Here is a 9,948-nt window from a genome sequence, read left to right on the forward strand (position 1 = left end):
ATATTAGAAATTATATGTACGTTAAAAATTCCCTGTGACTTAAGAAAGCACGTCGAATAATTTTATTTATTTTATTTATTTAAATACGCCTGTAAATGTAACTTTTCCTAAAACGCTTCAAATATTAGGCATAGCATTTCATCACATTTCTTAAATTGGCAGAGATCTTATGGCTCATACAACCTTAAAACAATTTATTACATTTCTATTAAATATAATTAATATACCGAAAGTGAAATACATATTCTTAGGAAGATTTTCACTTTTCAAACTGACATCACATATGTTTCATTTTACATAAAAAATTGCAATCTAATTATTATACAAGTCCTAATCAGATTATTAAAATTGTGTTAATGAGTTTCACGGAGCATCTTGTACACGTATTAACTCATGTCCCTTCAACGCTACGTACAGACTGTAGACTCCCGGAAAGTTTGTAAGTTTCTAAACCATCCTATTGTTTAGGAAAGTAAACTTAGTTAATAATAAGATCCAGCATTAGTTTGAGCCAGGTTTACGTACTTGGAAACAAGATTTAGGTTAATACATGGCAAGATTGCTATCAAAATCTATAGCTGTCAAGGTTGGTCGTATTAATACTGTTATGGTTTTCCTGGTGCAACTTCAGCTGCAACGTTTATAGGTATCAAAGTGTATGAATGTATGTACCAGAGATGAGGGCTGTACCTTTTGTCTGTTCTATAGAACATTACAAATCAATTGTCCATCTTTTTTATTTATGAAAATCACCTGAATGGCTGGGAATTATTTTCAAACTGCCGATTACTATGCAAGGTAAAATTATTTTTATGACAGTATATTTAAAGACTGAAATCTAGAGAATTTCTTTTATTTTTTTAAAGGAACAAGTTTACTCTTTTTTACATTTTTTATATAATGAACTACAGAAGCACAAAAGTGACTAATGAAATAAGATTAACATTTGTTGTTTTTGATCGACTTCTGATTTACTAATTCTAATTTTTCCTAATTTGATTTTATACCTCATCTAATAAATGAATCGTTGCCTAATTTCTCAAAAATAATTTCAATCCTATCGGCCAGTCAATTTGGTAGAGTGAACCAATAATTTTGCACTTCATTGTATGCCTCATTCAATTTTGGCCAAATATGCATATAAACAACGTTAACTCGTGGCATGCTTCTAAGGGCGAGGCGTAACTGTCTGTTTATAGGGTCAAAAACCAAAATAGATGTGCCTACATAAGCATGTTCATACATACATGAGCATTTACATACGTATATGCAGACGCCTTTGAGTAAAATTCAAGAATCTAGACCACGAAAACTTGGAAAGTATCTGAAAAGTGCACAGATATCTAAAAAGTAAAGCGAACGAAAGAGAAGATGGTTGACAATAAAAGATGGCGAGGTAGAAGTTTATTAACCGCATGAACCGAGCGGCTCGGCGCGGCGTGATTCTGAGAAAAAGGGGAACACACGAGATACGAGGGACGAAACATACTCGCTACGAAACGTCTCGCGAGCCCGTGGCAAAGCGGAATTTCGGGTTTTCGTGGCACACGGTGCGCGACGATATATAAAGTCCATGCACAACCGGTGCATAAAGTAAAAGCGAACCCGGATGAAAGGAGCCGAGAACTAGCGGGGAAACGTGCGTCTGAAGGGTCGGTCCGGAGTTGTGTGTGCAGGTTCGCAAAAGTAGTCGGGACGGATAGAGTGATAGCTCGCCTCCTCCTCACCCTCCTGCTCATTCTTTTTTTTTACCAAAGAATTCCTTTCCGTGTCTGCGAAATCTATTTCATTCTTTCTTCTTTTTATGCGTTACCACTATCTGTTTCTTTATTTCTAAGTTCATGTTCCAACTCTTTTCTCTATTTTCACATTGTCTCACGCGAATTGCACTTTAGAACTTGTAGTGCGATTATGTTTTTAATACAAGTTACTCCAGCGTACAAAATAACAAGGGCAAACGAAGGCTAATGTCTCCTACTTAATAATAGTTAAAACATAAATTAAGTCGAAGAACAAAGTAACCGACGTTCGATGTAAAGAAGAAACGCTTTTAAACACATTGCTTTGTTACGAAAGAAACTAATACACCACATAATGAAAAAGGGACGCATTTAATGGAATAATAAGGTCTGGATAATTTTTCAACAAACTAGAATGGATTAATGGAAAAATGTACAATGATTCATTGTTCACTTTAAAACGAATCATTGTAAATGGATTAAATCAGCAGTTTAAAAATAATCTTAGATAAAAGCAAACTATGAAATTAAAACTGCGAACAACGTTTACTTCTCCGTTACAAAGAACTCCCTCGCATTTCGTGTAGAACGAATCGTATGTGATTTGAATTTGAATAAATGGACCACGTCGCGTACAGGAAGTAGTCCCAGGGGACACCCGACGACATCGACCCTCGGCCACGTTAGGTCATTTTGCTAATGGTTAGTGACTGAAGAAGCAAGACGTTGTCTCCCGCGGATCCATCTCAAGGACGACGCTATCTTCGGGTGACGAATGAACCGCTTACAGCAATCGTTTTCCACTTGCGCGCGAGGGAAGGAACCAGTGGTGGAAATCTTGGGCGCAATTGTACGTGTTTATGGCAATTTTTTTAGCTATTGATCTATTTCATATTTATAACACACGTAAAAATTTTAAGTTAAATTCAACTAATAAGAGAATATTAATCTATGTGCAGAATAAATCAATAAAAAGTTCGTTCAACAAGCTTCAGTAAATAAAAATGTATTTTCTAATAAACTAGTCAATAGACTGATTTTTAAATTATATCATGATATCAATTAAAATAAATGTATGTGAGATAAAAATTTACATTACGATTTGCAATATGCATTTGGCTTTTTATGATATTATACACTACATGCAATGTTTATATTTTCTGCATCTTCAATTTGCTTAATCCATCAAATCCACAGTCTAGCAATCAAATGGTTAATAATTTTAAATCACTGCTACGATTATTAATATAACAGCTCTCACAATAAGATGCGATATTCAGTTTCGCTTTACAGTTTAGAGTTATATTTAATAATATGAATTAATAATAATGTACAAATGAAGCAGAACGCTTTCATTCGCACGCAACACAAGATATAATGAATCGAGAATTCGCGGAGATTAGAAATAAACTCTTGAAACGAATGACACAGAAATTCTTTTCTATGCAATTTCGTGGCTGAATTTGTGGTATCGGTCGCGGAATGAAATTGTAACGGGTCCGCGTTATCTTTGCTCAAACATTGCGCATTGTACACGTGTAACCGTAGATCGTACTTTGTGAATCGACAATTCGTGACGCGCGTATACTACCGTTCAAAAGTTACGGGGCAGTTACGTTCTTCACAGGAAAGGTTTGTGAAAATCCAGAAATTATGAAACTTAGCACAGAAGCAGAGTAAGCTACGTCCAATGCCGTAAACATTCTTCGTAAGATCGAAAACTGGTGGTGGTGGGAACGGTAAAAAACGTACGATGCTCGGAAAAAGAGTGTTATACATATAACGCTCATACAACGTTAGTAGAAGACCAGCTTTAAAGAGACTTATTTTTTGTTTGTCTGATAATTCGGTTTAAGGAAAAGGAAATGAACTATGAAAATATGCTTCATGAAGTATGTATAAAAACAAATACATTACTACGCTTAATAAAAAAAAGTAATTGCTTCGATACTTTTGAATATTAACACATTTATCTGGAATATGACGCGACGGTCCGCTCAAAAACCAACATTCGTCGGTTAATTTTACGTACGTACTGGCAAAAAGCATGCGAAATTACCACGAAAGCACTAATTACGTATATCGCAGCTTTTCTTTGTCTGGCGTTGCCAGAATTATGCTGGCTGTTTGCTCGCACCGCGCTAAGGTAATTTAACTTTTCGTCCTAAATTATGGAAATGCCTGGAACCAGCACTAGGGGGTGAAAAAAGTCGCAAACCCGTTACGCTGGCGACATTTTTTTCATTCACGTTGTCCGAATGCGCTTTTCGTGTAATTCTCTCTCGACCATCGAAGCCTCTTGACACGTCCGGCACAGTTCGTTACACCATCGAATTGATGTTACATGCACGGATAGTGTGCCGTGAATCGCGACTGATTTTTCATGCTTAGCTTATGTTTGCAAATATTTGAGGCTGTTTCCCAGGTTTTTAGTTTACAAAAAAAGCGTCTTACAAATTTAGGAAAATTGTAAAAAAATACATTGAGTTTTAATAATTGAACGTATACCCGGTAAAAGGAAGATAATTTACTGCAATTGGTTTCTCTCTTTGCATATTTTTTCAAGTTACAGAGAAAGTATCAAAAACGGCAAGAAATTGTAATGAAAGCATTTCAAACTCTCTAATTATTATACACGTGTATAATTAAAATATGATCATAAACAGATATAATATCCTACAGTTTTTAAAGATCCTTTTCTGTACGACGGGATGGACTTTACTTTTTCTGCTAACAATAAACACCGGGTTATTCCCTACTGTTCCGGATAATTCGCTCGCTTTTTCCATGCGCGCGAATTCCTCGTGTACGATTACAGAATGGGTAGCACAAAAACAGAGAAACAGTTTCCCCTTTCTTCAGCAAGGTTTCTGCGTGTTTAAATCAGACTTGAAAATCGGCAAACAGCCGGGAACTTTTGTTAACGGAACGTCAACGAACGTATTTTCCTCGCGAATAATATCCTGTTGTAACGTTTTCAAAGCTCCGCTGTGAATGAATTACCGTGATCCTAGATACCGTTCTTTTTTTCATTCTAAAGAGAAGCCCGATTTTTATTCCACTGCGCTGTGTCATACGCTTGAACGATCCGACGGGTACAGCGCCGACGGCCAAACGTTTGTCGACGGGTTTTCCTTTAATTAATTACAGCTTTTTATTGTTTACTAATAAAGCGACACGCGGTGGAATAGTATTAATTAGCTACACGCTACTTTAGGATAATGTACACTGGCCTCAAGGGATTTCGGACCAGCTTTATAAAGTAATTAAAGTATACCTACAACATACCACTTAGGGTGTTAACAAAATATATCAAAAACATAGCACGTGCTACTATTTTTAGATATACTTTACGAAGCTGATCCGTAGTCCCTTGAAGTCATTACACATGAACACATTTGACGTATGCATATAATAATTCAATTATTTTACGTAGGTGTTAATACTTTCACTGATAGTACAAACGTCATTCAGTTTTCCTTCTTTTAATAACCGAATATTAGAAGGTTTCTTATAGAAGAAGTTGAAAATAAAGTTTTTATATATATAAAAGTAAAGTTATACAATAAATCGTGCAATAAACTATACACTAATTAATAATTAGACTGCGGGTTATTATGCAAAATAAAACTGATAGTACATAATTGAAAAAAATCCCTGAACATAAAATAATGCAAATCTACGCCTATTCTATTTTCTTATATAAAATATAAATCTTTTTATAAAAACAAAGTTAACGAGTAAGGAAATCACGTGCGTAACTTAATTAATGCCACAAAATAAGCAGATACGCTTTCGAATTTATTTCTGTTTTAAAGGTTTCGCGCCAGTTTCCTTCCAGTTCTATTCTTCACGTAAAAGCGATGAATTGGTTAGGAAGATCGCTATCGTCGCTTCCGCGTGCGACTAAAATATGAAGCCGTTTAGACCAGGGCTTTTCTCAGTCCCGCAATTTAATCTTGGCTTTATGATGAATACGGGCTCGCACGTGCGACCACATCGTAGATTACTTTCGCGGAGCCCGTGCGACCTGTTTGTTTTCAAACTGAAAAGTGTTTTTTTCTGTCTGATAATCCACTCGTGATTGTAAAAAATTAGGAGACAAAGTTTCCTGATTTTTGTACCAACTGGCAAATATGCATTGTTTTTTACTTATTTTATTTTTATTACCTGAACTGTATATTATCTGACCTAGTTTTTATATTTCGTTCTGAAAAAATGGTTTCGAATGCACACGTAATTAATCTTGATATCTGACAAAAAACATTGAATAATAAACATTGAAATAATAATTGTATCATTGGAAAATCGAAGATTCTTTTAATTTCGTTTCCTATTCGTTTCTTCCCTATTGACGATTATTATTAATTACTTATTTACATACACGAACATTGTGTATTCAGAAAATATAAAGTATGCCTATAATGTGTAAAAATATGCGGAACATCGAAAGTATAATACATGTTATCTTTAAATGCAAATATTAATCTCGAATAACCAAGGACAAAACAATTAATTGTTCATAAGGGAAAGGATCAACAGATGATTATTCTCTGTTGTTAGAAGTTCCATACACGGTACATATTCTTTCCTTTGTTAGTACTTTACTTTTTCCATAGTTTCGAACTATTGATTCGCCGTCTTTTTATAGTCTCGGTTATTATGGTAGTTTTCTGAGTTGTTTACAGATTAAACTTGTTTAATCGATTCGCGCTAATTTAAGCCTCCTTAACTTAAAAAATGGTTACCAAAGTTCGAAAAAGATACGAACGATCAATTTAAAAAAAAAGTTAATATATCTGCCTACCAAAATACATCGCACGTGTTTTATCTAAAACAGATTACAATATGAAGCATAAAAGTTTAATGACCATAAGGACATTTCTCTGTCTAGTAATTCACTACACTCTGTTTCATATTTATAATCTATTGATCAATTTGTATTTATGTTCTCATAAATTTAATTCGACATGAAACTGTCAAATTCTGACTATCAATAAATATGAAATTATAAACAAAAGAAGCCACCGATTAATTGATGTACGCTTTTATATAAAAGAATTGCAACGTGAACCGTGTTGAATAAACCGGCAGCTGGTACATCGCTGGAACAACTTTGGCGATAGCTTGGAAACCGAGGTGTAAGAGCTGAGAGAGAGAGACATAATTTCCTTAGTTTGAGAACTACGTTGATTTCTTAATTATTAACACACGTTGATTATCATGATTTTTAAACAATATATGGCTCTGTTTCGGGTATTGAGAATCACTTTAGATCATAATATATTTATGGAGCTGACTCAAATTGTGACCGTTTGTGTTTGGATTTCTTCCCTATTGGGAAATGCTTCTTGTTCAGTTGAATGCTCAGAAACGAGTGAATGCTTAACGTCTAAGTAGTAGTGAATAGCTGCGTAAATACGGTAAATTGTTTTACGACAGGGCTGGGTCATTAATATTCGAACTAGGTCTTTTATAATTAAGTTTTTTAAACAAACCGCAAACATCGAGAATCAAACTTCCAAGTGTATCAAGTTACACGTAAATCAAGTGCGATTCTTACTTCTCAAAAAGCTCTTGTACGCATTAGCCACACTGCAACAAAGATCTCCTTGCAAACATCTTGCAATCCGTTTTTAATTCTATTTGCTAAGACTAACCAATACTAACCAACAAAATTCGAAAGTATTCGAAATACGATTACGAGCAACAATCCGGATAAAATATTTTACAGTACTAGTTGATATAAACAATCAACGCTAAGAATACCTAATACAAAAATTCAATGGATAAGACGTTATGTTTGTTCGCCGACATTTTGCAATCAGTTCTCTATCCGTCCAGAATAATTATATTAACGAACGTAATTCACAGCTACTTGCAATCTGATTGTGAGCAGTAATATGAATAAAGCATTAAACTTGAGTTCAATTCATAATGGAAATATGATAATAAAATAAAACCGAATAAATAGACAATTCATAAAAAAAAACATTAAACAGAACTAATGTTTCGTTTATTATTACAATTTATGGCTAGTGATAGAACGAACGTTTCATTTATTATCACAATTTATGACTAGTGATCCGATAATGTTCGTTCTCAATGATGGTGATTTTTTAGAGTAATTCGTGATTTTCGGGATTGCTTCTGATTTTTTATAAATCCACTACTTACGCACCTTTAGTAGTTTAAAATAAATTATAAATAAGTGAATAATTTTATCTTTCAAAACAAATAGTAAATTTCACGAAATTATTTGGGATATTTTAAAAATAAAAAACTATTTCCGATTACTTTAATAAATGTTAATAAAGCGATCATAGCAAGTTCATTCACTGTACAATATCGCGATTGCGGTCGTGATTGGCTATAATCAGGATCGTCATCATGATTTTGTGATCACCGTGAAAAATCACGATTAACGATTTTGAGCACCATCTCTATTTATGGCATCATCTTACCTGTCGCCGTTGCTAAGTCGTTTTCATCCCGTCGAAGGAAGCTCAGCACACTATCCACACGCGCAATTGGTCACTCGCGAAAAGCGTTTAACGAAAAATCCTTAACTTCGTTAAGCTGCACACGCGAATTCAACCATACGAGACACACTTGTTCTCTTTTTCTATTGTATTCCGGATGATTTTGTTACGATCGATACCAATCGAGTCGTTCGACCGGAAAACAACACTACGTCGATTCTGCGGCAGCACAGCGATCTTTCCAAGTTATACGTGCACTTGGTTTTCGCACTGGCACCACGTAGATGATTGCCACGATGCTCGTCGTCTCCGACCGTCGCTAATTAATTTCGAACACAAGTGCGATATAATGGGAATCTCCGGGGTAATTTAATTAAAACTGAACACCGAACGTCGCTCGCACGGCGCACTTGACCTTCCTCGCGGGAGATTTAATTGAAACTCCCTCGGCAAAGACCCGAGACGTTTACGCATACGTGCGTCGATTAAATTCGCGGCCAAAACTCGCATATTCGACGTTCTTTCGCGAACATTCCAACCCGGCGCGAAACTTCATCCTGTTCAATCGAAAATCCAAAGCACTTTCGATTCCTTATCCCTTATCTCGTTACAACCTAAAGGTGATATTTGCACACCGCCGTGTGAGATAACTGATTTTTCAAATTTTCGATTCTCACTCAAAAAATGCGCACATACAGAAGAAACGTTGTCTAAAATACTATACCACTCGATGTCTTTTCGTAATTGTTTTTGAAATCGAAATCATTCAACACGGTGTCAAGCAATGGCAACTTTTGGATCACTGCACACACGATTTCCAACTTGGGCGCTATTAAAAGCAAGTTTAATTTTCACACTACACCGTACAATCTTATCTTGAGGAAACCTGCGTCGTGCGTCTGCAACGTCGTTCTCGACCCACGCGTGACGAATAACTCATACACGAGTTTCCTCGCGTGTCATCCACGGGCGAGGTGATGTTCCAGGAACTCTGTTCGTCAACCAGTCACGTTAGTGTCATCTCATCTCGAGCGAACGCGTATTAACAATCCGTTTACTCATCCGCGAACGGATTGAATTCGATGTTCCCACGAGTTATTCCGGCGTCTTCGTGAATTTTTTCGACGATTACACGCGTGCACTTTATACGAAGTGCGTAACGGTCACGGGTACGGAATAAGGTCCGACCGTGTCGCGGTGCGATAGCGAACTGACGTCCTACGGGTTGCAGCGCCCCAACGGCGGTCGCCCAACGAACCATCCCATCGCAGGGGACGAACCACCCCTCTCAGTCTTGTCCCACCACCATTGCCGTGTGCCGTGTTACCGTGTTACCCGTGTTATATTATACATATACAGTCGGTCGCGAAAATATTCGAACACCTTACAAGACGAGATAATCTCGTTTGAGATTGTATGAGCCGTTTCTAGTAATAGTATAAGAAATATGATCAAAAACTATGTCCAATATGTGTCCTTTAATTTTAAACAATAAATTTTTAGGAAAAATGACATTTACAGAGAAATAAGGTTTATAAGATTGTTCGACGTCTTTTTCCAAGTCACAGGGAATTTTTAAAGTATAATTTCTAATATTTTAATCTATGGTTATGACACTTTCTGAATAGAATTGTAGGTGACTTGCAACTGTTTATATTGCCTACAAGGATTATAAGTCTTACTTTTGTTTAGTACTTATTATTATTGAAGTTGATGTTAGTTCAACT

At 35.8% G+C, this 9,948-nt stretch overlaps 1 protein-coding gene across 1 annotated transcript in view; it reads right to left on the reverse strand.

Moving 5' to 3' along the window:
- LOC108629210 (uncharacterized) overlaps positions 1–9,417 on the reverse strand; it is a 124,623-nt gene extending 115,206 nt beyond the window's left edge. Inside the window, exon 1 of the mRNA XM_026817221.1 lies at positions 8,204–9,417. The gene's annotated coding sequence lies outside the window, so the exon portion shown is untranslated. The remainder of the gene's footprint in view (positions 1–8,203) is intronic.
- Between the last annotated feature and the right edge of the window lie 531 nt (positions 9,418–9,948).

Source organism: Ceratina calcarata, unplaced genomic scaffold, assembly GCF_001652005.2.
Source record: "Ceratina calcarata isolate Rehan_Ccalc_2016 unplaced genomic scaffold, ASM165200v1 scaffold131.2, whole genome shotgun sequence".
NCBI lineage: Eukaryota > Metazoa > Arthropoda > Insecta > Hymenoptera > Apidae > Ceratina > Ceratina calcarata.